General features: G+C 45.2%; 1 protein-coding gene across 2 annotated transcripts in view; it reads left to right on the forward strand.

Moving 5' to 3' along the window:
• Positions 1-277: 277 nt before the first annotated feature.
• SH2B3 (SH2B adaptor protein 3) overlaps positions 278-17,167 on the forward strand; it is a 176,725-nt gene continuing 159,835 nt past the window's right edge. The window contains exon 1 of one of the 2 annotated variants that reach the window (XM_066603242.1): positions 278-720. The gene's annotated coding sequence lies outside the window, so the exon portion shown is untranslated. Of the gene's footprint in view, positions 721-1,702; positions 2,111-17,167 lie in introns of those variants that run through there. The other variant, XM_066603243.1, reaches the window with a different exon arrangement.

The following is a 17,167-nucleotide window of genomic DNA, read 5'->3' on the forward strand; positions in this document are numbered from 1 at the left end:
TCACTCGCAGGTCTTCCACTGCGGACATCCAACCTGCTCATGTGAGCCTGGCCAAATGAAGCTGAAAGTGAAGAGATCTTTTAGGCCCCATTCCCAGAGGTTGTTATACATCTATGGGCAACTATCACAATCACATAAAAGATAGGACTTGCCGTAACCTCTCCTACACGAGGCGTTACTTGTCTTGAGGAAACTTCCTCGAAGTGTTTGGAAGAGTTAAAGGGGCCGCTGTGCAGCCCGCCCCTCCCCCTCCCAGGGACTGGGATCATCTTGCTATATGTGGTGTATTCCCCATGCAGGACCCCCTGCAGACCCCACTGCTGTCCTGTCACTAGGTAGAAGGAGGAGCAGCGCTCTGTACATTGCAGTGTGGGCTCTGGTGACAGCGCTGCTCCCACATGCAGAGGACACTGCAGGACTGACAGAAGAGCCCACAGCGGCTTTTACATAACAGCCCTCTCAGTATGGGAAGCGCCAGCAGCGGGGATCTCACGGCGACGACTGCTTGATCTCTCTGGGATCTACTTCGGATTCTTCCTGGGATCTGGTGCACGTTTACTATATAGATAGCCTATAGCCAGCTGTACGTTGTCTGCGAGCTGACATGCCCGGCCGCAGCTAGCAGCAGCGGGCTTCTATCTGGGGCTGCCACTCTGCTCGTCTGGGGGAAGTTATGGCTTGAGACAACATGGGGGATCGGAAGAGAGAAGGACTTTGCAGGTAACACGGGCACAAGACCCGGGAGGAGGAGGAGGAGGGGTGCACAGGGTGGTGGGTGCCCCAAATGTACATATATAACATTGCTGAAGCTGCAGCTCCCACTGTGAGGCACGGAGCTGCAGGAAGGCCACAGTCCCATATGCACGCGAGGCAGTACAATGCTGCAGGACGAGCCGCTCGGTTGATGTATTGTACATCTCTACAGCTGGTGATGGCGCTACATACATGGACATTCCTGTTTGTAGCATTGTATTGGCAGCTGTGTCTGCTCTACAGCTTCTTTATGCTGGACGGAGAGTTTAGTTGGAAGGTGTTTGTGCTGCTGTCTCTGAGGAGGCGTCACACCAATGTCATAACATGCTGGACAGGCCTGAGCGCCATGTGTGTCCTCTGAGCACTGCTACATTGTATCACTGGCCATGTGTGTCCTCTGAGCACTGCTACATTGTATCACTGGCCATGTGTGTCCTCTGAGCGCTGCTACATTGTATCACTGGCCATGTGTGTCCTCTGAGCGCTGCTACATCGTATCACTGGCCATGTGTGTCCTCTGAGCGCTGCTACATCGTATCACTGGCCATGTGTGTCCTCTGAGCGCTGCTACATCGTATCACTGGCCATGTGTGTCCTCTGAGCGCTGCTACATTGTATCACTGGCCATGTGTGTCCTCTGAGCGCTGCTACATTGTATCACTGGCCATGTGTGTCCTCTGAGCGCTGCTACATTGTATCACTGGCCATGTGTGTCCTTTGAGCGCTGCTACATTGGCTATGGGCAACTTTTAACTGTATTACAATCACATAATAGATAAGACTTGTGGCAGAAACCTCTCCTACACGAGGCGTTACTTGTCTTCAGGAAACTTCCTCGATGTGTTTAGAAGAGTTAAAGGGGCCGCTGTGCAGCCCGCCCCTCCCCCTCCCAGGGACTGGGATCATCTTGCTATATGTGGTGTATTCCCCATGCAGGACCCCCTGCAGACCCCACTGCTGTCCTGTCACTAGGTAGAAGGAGGAGCAGCGCTCTGTACATTGCAGTGTGGGCTCTGGTGACGGCGCTGCTCCCACATGCAGAGGACACTGCAGGACTGACAGAAGAGCCCACAGCGGCTTTTACATAACAGCCCTCTCAGTATGGGAAGCGCCAGTAGCGGGGATCTCACGGCGACGACTGCTTGATCTCTCTGGGATCTACTTCGGATTCTTCCTGGGATCTGGTGCACGTTTACTATATAGATAGCCTATAGCCAGCTGTACGTTGTCTGCGAGCTGACGTACTCGGCAGCGGCTGGCAGCAGCGGGCTTCTATCTGGGGCTGCCACTCTGCTCGTCTGGGGGAAGTTATGGCTTGAGACAACATGGGGGATCGGAAGAGAGAAGGACTCTGCAGGTAACGTGGGGAGGAGTGTACAGGGTGGTGGGTGCCCCAAATGTACATATATGACATTGCTGAAGCTGCAGCTCCCACTGTGAGGCACGGAGTTGCAGGAAGGCCACAGTCCCATATGCACGCGAGGCAGTACAATGCTGCAGGACGAGCTGCTCGGTTGATGTATTGTACATCTCTACAGCTGGTGAAGGCGCTACATACATGTACATTCCTGTTTGTAGCATTGTATTGGCAGCTGTGTCTGCTCTACAGCTTCCTTATGCTGGACGGAGAGTTTAGTTGGGAGGTGTTTGTGCTGCTGTCTCTGAGGAGGCGTCACACCAATGTCATAACATGCTGGACAGGCCTGAGCGCCATGTGTGTTTTCTGAGCGCTGCTACGTTGTATCACCTGCCATGTGTGATGTCTGAGCGCTGCTACATTGTATTACCTGCCATGTGTGATGTCTGAGCGCTGCTACATTGTATCACCTGCCATGTGTGATGTCTGAGCGCTGCTACATTGTGTCACTGGCCATGTGTGATGTCTGAGCGCTGCTACATTGTGTCACCGGCCATGTGTGATGTCTGAGCGCTGCTACATTGTGTCACTGGCCATGTGTGATGTCTGAGCGCTGCCACATTGTGTCACCGGCCATGTGTGATGTCTGAGCGCTGCTACATTGTGTCACCGGCCATGTGTGATGTCTGAGCGCTGCTACATTGTGTCACTGGCCATGTGTGATGTCTGAGCGCTGCTACATTGTGTCACTGGCCATGTGTGATGTCTGAGCGCTGCTACATTGTGTCACTGGCCATGTGTGATGTCTAAGCGCTGCTACATTGTGTCACTGGCCATGTGTGATGTCTGAGCGCTGCTACATTGTGTCACCGGCCATGTGTGATGTCTGAGCGCTGCTACATTGTGTCACCGGCCATGTGTGATGTCTGAGCGCTGCTACATTGTGTCACCGGCCATGTGTGATGTCTGAGCGCTGCTACATTGTGTCACCGGCCATGTGTGATGTCTGAGCGCTGCTACATTGTGTCACCGGCCATGTGTGATGTCTGAGCGCTGCTACATTGTGTCACCGGCCATGTGTGTCGTCTGAGCGCTGCCACATTGTGTCACTGGCCATGTGTGTCGTCTGAGCGCTGCCACATTGTGTCACTGGCCATGTGTGTCGTCTGAGCGCTGCCACATTGTGTCACTGGCCATGTGTGTCGTCTGAGCGCTGCCACATTGTGTCACTGGCCATGTGTGTCGTCTGAGCGCTGCCACATTGTGTCACTGGCCATGTGTGTCGTCCGAGCGCTGCCACATTGCGTCACTGGCCATGTGTGTCGTCTGAGCGCTGCCACATTGCGTCACTGGCCATGTTTGTCGTCCGAGCGCTGCCACATTGCGTCACTGGCCATGTTTGTCGTCCGAGCGCTGCCACATTGTGTCACTGGCCATGTTTGTCGTCCGAGCGCTGCCACATTGCGTCACTGGCCATGTTTGTCGTCCGAGCGCTGCCACATTGCGTCACTGGCCATGTTTGTCGTCCGAGCGCTGCCACATTGCGTCACTGGCCATGTTTGTCGTCCGAGCGCTGCCACATTGCGTCACTGGCCATGTTTGTCGTCCGAGAGCTGCCACATTGCGTCACTGGCCATGTTTATCCTCTGAGCGCTGCCACATTGCGTCACTGGCCATGTTTGTCCTCTGAGCGCTGCCACATTGCGTCACTGGCCATGTTTGTCGTCTGAGGGCTGCCACATTGTGTCACTGGCCATGTTTGTCATCTGAGGGCTGCCACATTGCGTCACTGGCCATGTTTGTCCTCTGAGCGCTGCCACATTGCGTCACTGGCCATGTGTGTTGTCTGAGGGCTGCCACATTGGGTCACTCAGCTTCTTCATGTTGTTTGCGGTGGAATGCTGACCAGATAGGAAGACAAGTCGGAGACCAGTTGGTCACTGTAGGACATGTTCAGCTTCATTGTATCCCTGTGAGGTGTGATGAAGTATATATGGCCTGGCTGAGGTAGTGTGTATACATGAGCCATTTTGTGGCACTTGCCTCACAATCACCTCAGTGTTGCCATTCTGGTTGGTGCACCCCTGGAAGGTCCCTATAACAGCTCTGATGGGACGTTTTTCAACTGTCTGCAGCCTGACTGAGGGGCCTAGTAGTCTTGAAAGCTTGTATACATAGTTTTTAGGGTTGGCCAGTAAAGGTCTCACCGCTATAATGCTTTTGTCTGTTTTACGCAAGAGTATTTGGCATCATAGATTTTTCTATGATGCCAAGGAAAATATATATATACATTAACCTAAGCAACTTGCATGTGATGAAGTGTCGTATGCGCTATTTTACAGTAGTCCCCACTCTGGCTATTTGTGGATTGTGGGAAATTATGTTATTTGTGATAACCCAAGCACTTGCACAGTCAGAATCAGGAAGCTCATGGTAACATTTCCGGACGTATGGTCACACATTTATCTGGAGTATGTTAAATATTAGTGCTATTGAGTTTATGTTACCAGTTTGTTATACTGTTACTGTGGATGTGCCACTGTGTCTTGCAGTAGTTTTGGGCCTTTAGATTCGCAGTCCCAATATAATAGGAAGCTAGAAATGACTAATCGGCAATAAATGTACACTTTTTAAATATTTTAGAAAATATAAAATATTCCATTGTGATTCTTGAATGTGTAATTTATACTTTTATGTATAAGGGTGATTTTGCATGTACAAAGGTTGGACAGTTTTCCGTCTTTGCATATATAATGTGATTATAAATGTTTTGGATTATACCTTTTTGTATTATTTTAAAGACTTTTTTGCGTACACTTAGTTTCCCTGGATTAAGTGTAATTTATTTTGCAGTTCTTAGAAACCTTCCAAGTATGCAGAGTATTTCCACAATCAGCAACTAAAAACGCAGCTTAATCTGCTGCTGCGGATTTCCGCTCCACTACCTGTCTGTATACGTGTGGAATTTTTAGGCGTGTCTTGCAGAAATATTTAGCATGTGTGAAAGGTTCCCTACTACAAAATATAACTTGGATGTTATAGCTTCATGACTCATTTGCATAGAGTATGTTTGGTTCGCGTGCCATATGTGTATTCCACGGACGGCACACAGCCCCGTAATAGCCTGGCTGGTGGTCTGCGTGAAAAAAAATAGTTGTATGTGCTATTTTCATCCATTTCCCAGATACAATGTGCAAGGTTGTGAACATCAGACGGCACACAGACAAATGTTTGAGTGCTTTCAAACGTGTTTTGTGCCCAGTTTTCACATGTGCGCATTTGCGCGGCAATATGCAGAGCATAGAACCCATTGATTTCATTGGGTTCGCTCACATTTCCATATTTTGCGTGCAAAAAAAAAAATATATAACCTGTTCTATTTTTCTGTGTATTTGCACAACAAAGGGCCCCCAAGAAGTCAATGGGCGGTGCGCAATATGCAAAGAGATACGTGAAACCCTGCGTAATTGTGCTAGAAAAAGAACAGATCTGGAAATAACCATTTGAATCGGTACGTTTATTTGCTGCGCATATGTACATGCCATGAAGGGACAAAAGGTGTAGTGAATAACGCCAATGCGTTCGTTCATTCATTCCGCTAAAATGCAGTGCTTTGGCGCACGCAAATGCACTTGTACTCCTGTGAAGCTGGCCTAAAGGTGTGTTCATACGTAGCTGATTTGGTAGAAATTTTGTTGCAGATCTATACCAAAATCCACAGCTAATCAGCTATGTGTGAATGCACCCTAAGACCTCATGCCCACGGCCGTGACAGACTCCGCCAGCAGAATATCGCAGTTTGCCACGGCGCCCACCAAAACCTCCATACTCAGCACTCCGAGTCGGCTGTACATGTCCTGCATGGAAGGCCGGTGCGCATGCGCAGTACAGCGTGTGGCACGCCGGCAGTGCCGGACGACGCGGCCGTCGGCGGGTGGGAACGTGTATTCAGGCGATACTTCAGCTGTGCTACAGTGTAAGTATAGCGTGACGGCTGACTTTCAGATAAAGCATGCCGCATTTTCTTTCATGCTGCGGAATTCCGCAGCGTGAACATTGAGCTATTAGGTTCAATAGAACCTAATAGCTGCGGGACAACGCCGTGGATTTCCACCGCGTAAACCGCAGCAGAAATCCTGCCGGGGTCATTAGCCATTAAATGGACATGTGAGTATGAATATGGCCTAATGGACTGTCATAAATAGCGGAATTGTGACTGGGGATTTATTGACTTGATAGTCTACTGGGGAAACTTTGCATGTATGCATTAATACTGTATGTTCCCAATATTACAGTTACAATAAATCTACATGCATTGAATGTACAGTACTTTTTTGTGTCTATAGATAGGTTTGTTTCCATTAGTGTAGAAGCAGTATTGTGAATACAGCTCTGTAGTCAGTGCAACACAGGATCTGTAATAGGCCCCATTTACATGGCCGTATTTTAGTCAGTATTTGTAAGCCAGTGGGTCCAAAGAAAAGGTACAAATCTTTCCATTGTACTTTCTGTAGTTTCCACTCCTGCTTTTGGCTTACAAAGACTCATGCAAAACGAATAGTAATGGGGTCCGTTCAGCTTCCCATATGCCAGACAACATAGTTCTGTCCTATTTCTGAGATTTTGTGCAGGGTCTGCCCTGGAGGTTTCGAATAAAGCCTCCAGCGTAGATCTGAACGTATATTTTAAGCTGCTGTCAGGGTTTCCATCTTTCTGCTCCATTCGTGGAGGAGAGGAAAAAACAAATGAAATGCATAGCCATGTGCACACATTGAGATCAATGGGAAGTACTTGCTAATACTCTGACGCCCGGGAAACAAGCGCCGGAGGATCACAATTTAACAGAAGTGATGTCAGGTATTTTTGCATTTAGAACGCTTGGCATCCGCGGGCGAAACTCACGTTGACAAGTGTGATATCAGGCTGGGGCTCTCGGCCCAATATCGCTCTCACCCCTGTGGATGTAGCCTAACCTGTGTCAGATGCTGCTCGCTGCAAAGAACCAGGGCTTTTTGCAACTAAATGACAAGTGAATTGTTAACAGGATGCAAACATGTAAAATGTGTCTTTTATGTTTGATCATATCTTTGTAAGGAAGCCAGTCACAAACAGTTTCACCATTACTCTCTTCTGAGGGATTTCCCCCAATAACTCCCTAGAAAGGGTACACAAAACCTCAAGTGTCATCTGTTTGGTAACATCTTATTTGTATTTCACCATAAATAAAGTTAGCTTTAGGGCTGACCTTTTCATTTAGAAATAATTTCAGTTTTGTAAACAGAAAAAAAGCTAAAAGCAAAACGCAATGCTCTATAAGCAGGACTGTGGTCGTAATTGGGAAGATGAAGGAACGTTGGAGCAGCGGGGCTGGGTGGTTCAGCTGATGCAGCTCTTAGGCCAAAACTCGTGCTTCCTATTCTTGTTTTAATAGAAAGTGCACTGGGGTAAGGTGCGGCAACATGCTTTTTAGTAAATTTAGGGTATCTTATGGTTAACTGTGTGCCAAAAATGAAATCTACACCAGCTACGAGCTGCCATAGATGTGCACCATAAATCAAATTATAGTAAAGAAATCCATCCATGGGAGGCATAAAAATCTAAAAAGTCAGAATTTTTTGCTCAAAAAATGAGTGCCTTAAAGTGTGTGGACAATTGAGGACCATAATGTTTATAAGGATGTTGCTGTATTTATGTTTAAGGGCACTCAGTTACTTGTACAGAGCCCACCGAAGGGGGACCACTTTATTAACTGCGCAAGTATTCAACCCCAATAAGGGATATACTTATCCCTCTGTGGCCACCGGGATCTTATTTTTTTTCTCTTTAATATGTAGTGATGAAAAGGTTAACATTGCATTTCCTGACTACAAGGGAGCACTGCCGGCCTTTATACAGTGTTTGAAATGTCTGCTAAAAAGAGGAAGAATCATTTTGCAACTAGATACAGCAATATATTCTTTTACCTGTCAAATATCTCCACCAACAGAGCCATTTCATCAGATTTTTGGCCTTTACTCATGATATGTTAGGTCATTGGGACTGCTCTATTGTTCTGGGTATAAAGATAGCAGTGCAGTTCATTCTCCTAGCAAAAAGACTAAGGCCCCCCCCCCCCCACCATACTCATCAGAGAAGTCATTCAAACTTATTGACCGTGTACAAGGGCCTTCTATGTTGATGATGTGAGAGGAAAGAAGGTTCGGGCACATTGCGCTCCACTACCCAATCCTTTTTGTTCTCCTTGAAGATAAGCAGTGGCTAGAGGTGTGTGGCAGTCACAAACTTCCCTCTGCCCATGGAAAATATTTGAGCACTCGACCGAACTATGTGTTCGATTGACAGCTATTGGAGGTGTATGGGCACCTTAATGTTCTTAAGGGGAAAAAAAAGTTACATTATGCTCCTTCTATAGAGTGCTGATTCAGCAAGACTAGCTCTCTGAAAAAGAAATTGTAAAACTGACCAAGGAAGCATTGCTCTTAGCACCATCACTGTAGTTTTATGCTACTGAGATATTTGCCAGTATGAGATATAGGGCCTTTGTTCTCAGTCTGTGGTAGGTGTATCCCCAAAGATACATGGGGTAAGCATAGTGGCTTGCCTTGCAATGCTGGGGCCCTGGGTTCAAACCCCACCAAGGGCAACATCTTTGTGACGTTTGTATGTTTTCCCTGTGTTTGTGTAAGTTTCCTCGGGGTACTCTGGTTCTCCCAAAGACATATTCATAGGTGAACTTCGTCTGTGAGCCCCAAAGGGGAGATCGTGATGTACAGTGCTTCAGAATAAGTATGTGCTATATAAATGTGTAAATACACTTCTCTGGGGGATATTTGTAGTATTCTGGCTCCATTGATTCCCAGCCTTATTTCTGAAGGGGAACCTCTGAAGTTTTCACTCCTGGGGAATCCCTGTGGAATCCCTAATGATGTCCTAGTCTTAAAGAAGCTTTGGTAGAGAGGCAGGTGCTGCATTCTATAATTATTGCCCAGTACAATAATTTGGCTCATAAGTTTACTGCTTTGAAAAGCATCGCTTAGTTCTGCTAAAAACCAATTTCTCACACACTGTCGCGGCCGCACAAACACGGGACAATCATTGCCTGAATTTGAAAATTTGGGTGATAATCACCCCGTATAAAGGTACCTTAAGGGCCTGTTCACACCTTGCTACTCATTCCATCCAGGGGTTCAATCAGGCTTTATTTCTAAATTTCCCAAAACTGCACCCCTGTATGGAACTTGTATGAGTGAGTGCTGATAAGTATTGAGCCTTACCCAAGCGAGGCCCAATTAAAAGGTCTGAGATAATGTAGGACTTCAACTGGGTCTCCTGTACAAGTTTAGAGCAAGTAACATTGTAACCTTATTAATAATGGCTGAAATGTTACTGTATGTGCTACTGTTCTATTAATTCACTCTATCCAGTTTATCTGCTGCTGGCATAATGCCTCGGGGCTGCCTTGCTGCTATCGAGCTAAGAATTATACCACTATTGCTCGTAGAATTGTAACATTTCAGCAGGTTTCATTAATGTTGGTCAGTTGTTCCACCATTCCGTCCAAGGGTGTCATTTTTGGGGATTTAGGCCGCCTAATTCTCACAGCTGGATGCGGTCCCGTGCCCCTGCAGAGGCCTGCGGCACTGTGTGCCGGCTATCGGCCAGCCGGCGCATGCGCAGAGAGGAGCCGGCTCGTCACCACTGACATTTCTGTGTGGGCATCTGCGAGACCTGCACAGAAATAGAACGTGCCACGATTTGTTTTCCGCGTGTGATTTCACGCAGACAAATCTCAACACTCTGCCTAGGATTGTGTTTTCTAATGCAATCCTATGGCAGCGGCCACGGGCAGAAATTCTGCTGGAAATCCCGCTGCGGAATTTCCGCCTGTGTGCAGGGGGCCTTAGACGTAAAGCCCAATGGAACTCCTGGACAGAATGACTGGCCCTAAGCTTGACCGTGATGTTAAAGGAGTTGTCCAAGCTAGGGCTCATGTCCACAACTGTATTTATCACTGTGTGTTGCGCGGATGCGTGATATGCAGTGAATGGAGTCAGTAATGGACTTTTATTGATTCATGCACATCAGCGTGTAGATACTGCATGTAGGTACGCATGAGAAATAAATCGCAGCATGCTCTATTTCCCTGCATACCATGCGGCATATGATACTGTCCATTCACAATACATTTCATATGGGCAGCGATTTCCTACACATTCTTTCTCTGAAATAGAGGGAAATTTGCACTGCGCACACAGCCATATGTGGTCTCTGACTGGTCTCTGCTGGCCGAGCATATGTTTGCTAAATGGGTAAAATGCTTTTGGGAGAGCCACAGAGTTTTACGTATACGCCCGTGGGCATCAGAGGAAACAATTGTCACCCGTTCCCATATGAGTTTTAAAAAATCAGAAGTCACTCGCCTCTTCCCCGCCAGTCCCCTGCGCTGTCACTGGCTGCTACTGTAGATTTACAGGACGTCACAGCAGCCTGTAAACCAAGACAGTGGAGACCGGAGCCAGCGGCTGGGGACGAGCGAGGTGAGGATAATTTCTTAGTGAGACAGGCCTGTCAGGAGAGGTGATGGGTTCTCTTTAAACTATGTACGTTGTTCACTCATGATACATTCCCTTTTAATTTAGACTTTTTACATAGTTTCATTTTTTATTTTGCATTGCATTATAGCAATTAAATATGTTGCAAAGCCGTACATACATTTTAACTTCTTGGTGGATTTAGTATATAGCGTCGCAATGTGCATGCGAGTGAGATGCAAGGTTTCCCATTGAAATCAATGCGAAACACTTTCGAGCCTCCGTTGTACGTAAGGATCAGAATTTCACCGATGCAAGGCGGTTTTGCCTGAAAAATGCCTCGCATATGCAGGTAAATCCCACATTGGTAAGTGTGATATCGGCCCGAGTTTCTCCATCAGATATTGCGTTTGCCCTTATGGAGGTGGCCTCCGCAGTATGTGTCAGCTGTATATCACAAATGACTCATAGCTGCAGCAGTGGGGATAATCAGATTAGCCTCCTGGCTAGAAAGAGGGAGGGTGGCCCTTCTCAGTCATTGCAAAAACTCTTACCCCCCCATCTATGATGCTATCTTGGAATGTTGATGGCTTGTCATGACAGGTGTGGGCCTAATCAAGGACCTCAGGTGGGTAGTCGTAGTACTCTGCCTGACAAAGGCTAGGCCTTATAGGATGCCTTTTAGTGTTATGCTATAGGTCATAATACACTGCAATACAGAAAATAATTTTTGATCAATTAAAATGACTATATTCTGTAAAAGAGGTAGAGCAAAAAGTTCATATAATTGGTATCACCACGTCCTTAGCAACCTGACCTATAAAATGATGTTATTTAACGCGCACTGTGAATGCTTTTAAAATCTAAAATAACGAACTGTGCAAGAAGATTGTTATATTTTTCTTGATCTTGCCTTCGAAGAAACAGAAAAGGGAGTGATGGAAAAGTGTGCAAAATTAGGAAAATATAAAAAAAAATTATATACATTTCCCGTAATTATACTGACCATAGAATAAAGTTAGCATGTCATTTATACTGCATGGTATTCCATTAGTCTTACCAAAAAAGTATCAAAAGTTTTCTCAGTACATTATCTGTGTCCTAAAATGGTGCCACTAGAAAATACTACTTGTCCTGCAAAAATATTGAAAAAAATCACTGCATCCTAAAGACCAAAATAGACCATGTTCTTATGGGGTTGAAGAGACACAGTTCAATTTCTGTAATCTAGGTTTCCTTAAAGGGGTTGTCCCGCGCCGAAACGGGGTTTTTTTTTTAACCCCCCCCCCCCCCCCCGTTCGGTGCGAGACAACCCCGATGCAGGGGTTAAAAAAACAAACCGGAGAGTGCTTACCTGAATCCCGGCGGTCCGGCGTCTTCATACTCACCTGCTGAAGATGGCCGCCGGGGTCTGCTCCCTCCGTGGACCGCAGCTCTTCTGTGCGGTCCATTGCCGATTCCAGCCTCCTGATTGGCTGGAATCGGCACGTGACGGGGCGGAGCTACACGGAGCCGGCATTCTGCACGAGCGGCCCCATTGAAGACAGCAGAAGACCCGGACTGCGCAAGCGCGGCTAATTTGGCCATCGGAGGCCGAAAATTAGTCGGCACCATGGAGACGAGGACGCCAGCAACGGAGCAGGTAAGTATAAAACTTTTGATAACTTCTGTATGGCTCATAATTAATGCACAATGTACATTACAAAGTGCATTAATATGGCCATACAGAAGTGTATAGACCCACTTGCTGCCGCGGGACAACCCCTTTAAGATTAGGTAACATGTTGCTTTCACATATAAAGGGTGCGTTCACACGAGCGCATAAACGGCGCGTTTTTAGGCCCAATCGTATATACGTGACCATCTGAGGCAATAGTTTCGAATGTATTCGTTCACATGGGCGATTTTACGGCGTAAAAACGGCAACCCGAAAAAAAACCCGGAACATATGCGACCGAAATACACGCCAACGCATATTCGATGGCCGAAAAGATAGTTTGCAAAGTAGGAACAAACGAAAATACGCTTTCTAGCTCTGGTCGTGATCGGCGAAAAACGTTCTCTCTGGCGATTATACGTTGCGCTCATGCGAAAGTAAATACGCCTACGCTCGTGTGAACGCACCCAAAGGCTGCTGAAGTCCATACCAACTGGTCTGGTTCATTAAAAAAATGATGGGTTGGAGGTGACTATCACATTTGTGAAAAAGGTGCACCTGAGACTTGCGTAAACAGAATGATGCCATCTGAAAATCAGACACCACCAAAACCCTAGAAAGGGGGAAGTATGATTTACCCTGGTGTAGGCATTTCTCACTGATTTACTTTATTGCAATTTTAAGACTCACTAAATTGACAGTTTCACTTTCACTAAAACCACAGTGATTGATTTTATGCCTTAGATATGAGTGTGCAAACAGCATGGTGTTTATATTGACAACAGTTGTGTAGTGAACTTCATGTTCTTCTCTAGATCCATATCAAGCTGGAACAGTCTACCCTGTAAGAGTGACATGCATCCAGAACGGAAATTACTACACAACGCTGTACTTGTGCAGTTTTTTGAAAGCCGGATTCTACTCTAAGAAACGCCTTTTTAATTATATTTTCAGTCCACTGGGATGTAGGATTCAGACTCAAGGGAAAGTACACAATCTGTTTAATAGACATCTAGGATTTTTGCATAATTTGAAATGTATGTCATTAACCAAATTCATCAATGTAATTTAGAATTTTTTATATTTCTAATATCTGTAGCACAATATTTCTTCTCCCATGCAACTATTGCACAGCTAAATGAATTCATAGACTGATCTAATAAGGATGACCTCAATAAAGTATCTAAAGTCAACGTAGGTCTTGTTTGTAGACGTTGAATGTCGAAAATTGGCATAGTTGGATCATGATTTCTAGGGAGGCAGATGTGTGCACTGTTTATTAAAAGGATTTTCCAGTTGGCCTATACTCAGTATAGGTCCTCAATAGTAGATTTACGAGGGTCTGCCTCCTGGGATCCCTGCCAATCAGCTGTTCATCCGCTCAGTGCGCTTGTGCACTGATCTGATTTCTGCAGGAAGCAGACAGCTTATTTCCCACTGCAGTGGCCAGGCTTGGTATTGCAGGACAAGTTTCCACTGATGAAATGAGTGGTATCTTTGTGTGTAATACCAAGCCTGGCCACTGCTGAGAGAACAGAGCTGTCTGCTTACTGCACACATTAGATCCATGCATCAGCACAACTGTCCAGTGAGAAGCTAATCAGTTGGTGTTCTGGATGGCAAACCCTCACCAATCTACTGTGGATGTTCTATCCTGAGCATAGACCATCAATAGTTTACAACTGGACAACCCTTTTAATGCACTGCACCATATTTCAATTATGTACTGACAACATTGGAGCTAGACAGTGACAAAATATTGTGGCACATGAGAATGCAGAATGTAAACTCAGTTAAATGTATCAAGAGGAACAGTTTTCAGTCTCTTTACTTGGATCCAGTTTTTTGGTACAGCATATGGATGAGGATATAGGCCTACAATGCAGCCATGTAAACTTCAAATTACATTTGTTTTTTTGCTACAATTGTCCTAATCAGTAAACTCTTTGAAGCACTGTTTCCCAAATGATGTTTCACCTGGACATTACCTTTCCTTTGACAACCAGGCACTAAGAATTCTCACTGGTTGATGATGGCACATGAGTAAAGGCCCATTTACACGGAACAATGATTGTTTAAAAATCGCTAAAAAGCGTTCGTTTGAGCGATAATTGTTGTATCTAAACGCACGGCCATCATGGACTTTTCGTGCACTGCTAGCTGATCGTTAAATTCAGTACAACCTAAAAATCGTCATTCAGCCTTATCAGCAGTTCTCCACAGGGAGTGCTGATAGTATTGTTTCCCCTCGGAGAACAAAAGAACTGAAAGCAGATAAGAGCGCTCGGGCTATTAACTGCTTTCAGCTGCCCTTGCACACTTAATTGCTCTTAAGTAGCTGAGTAGCTATTTAAAAGTTTATGCAAAATGATCGCTCAAAGCTGTCACTCAGACTGTCCTTTGAACAATTTTTTTTTTATTTTTGAGCAATCATCGCTCTGTGTAAATCGCCTTTAACAACAATTGTTATCTTTTAGCATTAGCAAGACTATAAGGAGGTCGGGTGTATAGCCTCAATTCCAAAAAAAGTTGGGACACTTTAAAAATGTAAAGAAAAAAAGAGTGCAATGATTTGGTTTTGGTTATCTCGTATAACCATATTTTATTCGGAATAGAACATATCAGAAGTTGAAAGTGAGACATTTTTCCATTTTATTGTAAAAACTAATTAACTTAGAAATTGATGGCAGTAACACATCTGAAAAAAAAATTGGGACAGGTTCATGTTTACCTTTGTGCAGCATCCCCTCTTCTTTTTGCAAAAGTCTGCAAGCGTCTAGGAAGTGGGAGACCAATTGCTGGCATTTTGGGAGAGGAATGTTGTCCTAATCTTGTTTGATGTAGGAATCTAGCTGCTCAACAGTTCTGGGTCTTCTAATGTTTTCTATTGGTGAAAGGTATGGACTGCAGGCCAGTTCAGACTCAGACTTTTCTGCAAAGCCATGCTGGTTCTGATGGATGCAGAATGTGATTTTGTATTGCCTTGCTGAAATATGCAAGGCCTTCCCTAAAAGACATGTTGTCTGGATGGGAGTATATGTTCTAAAACCTCTGTACCGCTCAACATTATTAGTGCCTTTCAAGATGTGTCAACTGCCCATGTCATAGGCACTAATGCAATTCCATACCATTAGAGATGCAGGCTTTTGAACGGTGTGCTGATAACAATCTGGATGGTCTCTCCCCTCTTGATTTTGCTGGACATGGTGTCTGTGGTTTCCTAAAAGAATTTAAAATTTTGATTAATGTGACCACAGAACAGGTTTCCGTTTTGCCTCAGTCCAGTTTAAATGAACTCTTGCCCAGAGAAGAAGACGGCATTTCTGGATTGTGTTGTTATATGGCTTGTTCTTGCATGATACGGCTAAGATTGCCAAATCATTGCATTCTTTTTTTCTTTATTTACATAACGTCCCAACGTTTTTGGAATTGGTGTTGTAGATCTCACATTCTAAAAGAATGAAAATTAAGGTAGTACTCTACCTCTTTATCCAGCTACAGCTAAGGGAACAACAAATATTTGTCCTGTAAGGCTTCCTGTAGGCCTCTGGAATGCCACCACTCTGAAACGAGCTTTGGAGACATCACTAATCATAACATTCTGACATTTTCAGTATCTGGTTTTTGTTTAGCTGGAGGACTCTGTTCTTTACATCTCAACCCATCCCAACAATTCAAGTTAAAGATAAAATAGTTCTGTTTAAGTGGAATTTGCTTTTCCAGAATGGAGCAAATGTGTTGTGGTAGAGTATAGATCAATGATGGCAACCTTTTCAGCTTGGTGTGTCAAAATTTGCCAAAAAACCGAGCATAACTGAGAAAAAAAACAATAAATTTGCGATATTTATAGTTAAAATAACAAAAATGTATAATTGGTATAATTGTAATGTATAACTATTTAATAAACCCAAAACACCCATAGCACAGGCCCTTGCCTCTCCCACCCTCCCCCTCATTCACGTCACTCCCCGGCCACGGACTCCGCTCTGCGCATGCGCCAGCTACCCGGCAGCCGGCACATGAAAGAGCCGGGGCCACGGGAGCAGGTGAGTGTCACGCTGCTCTCTGCAGACGCTCGGGTCGGGTCCCGCCGCGAGAATTCTCGCAGCCGGATCCGACCCAGCCATCTGCAGGCGGCCTAAGGAGAACCTGTTATGTTTTAGAAAACCTAAAAACTCTGGTGCACTTTTAGTCCTATATCTGAAATAGCTGTTGGCCAAATGGTCACCTTGCCACAGCTATTTCCATCAATTCCAGCATAAACATGAAAGCTCAGCTTGACTGTGTGTGCATATTTATTTCAATTGGGAAAGGAGTTAAGATGCTGTCAGACACTTTTGGCAGTGGTTTATTTCCCGTGGGAAGAAAGGGTGAAGCGTTCTTTTCTTGCCACATCTGCCATTGGGAGGTAGTCAAGAGGCCCCAGTAACATGAGATTTTCAGCCATTTCCTCAAATGGTTGTTGACTTTTACCTTATGTGTATGACCAGATTTAGTAATACAGTTTATTGGCCCATGTTTTAAAATTTACATGGAGCAAACTTGGTTAAACCCCTAGCCCCAGCAGCTGTAGCAGTGGAAATTTAGAATTACGTGGCACCCATTCAAATGAATACAGGTTTTCCTTAAAATTGGCTGTAATATATACATATAGAATTGGCCTGTGTCTGTGTGAATTAGGGAAATGTAACTTTTAAAACCCACTGAGGACAGGGACTAATGTGAGTCATTACAACAGTCTTTCTAATGTTCAATAGAATATGTTGGCACTACATTAATGATGAGAAATTAAAGCACATTTAAATTATATATTGGTCATTGGGTGTGGAGAATTTTGTAAAAGTCCATGTGAATTCAGGAGAATGTGTA

Source organism: Eleutherodactylus coqui, chromosome 5 (assembly GCF_035609145.1).
Source record: "Eleutherodactylus coqui strain aEleCoq1 chromosome 5, aEleCoq1.hap1, whole genome shotgun sequence".
Lineage (NCBI taxonomy): Eukaryota > Metazoa > Chordata > Amphibia > Anura > Eleutherodactylidae > Eleutherodactylus > Eleutherodactylus coqui.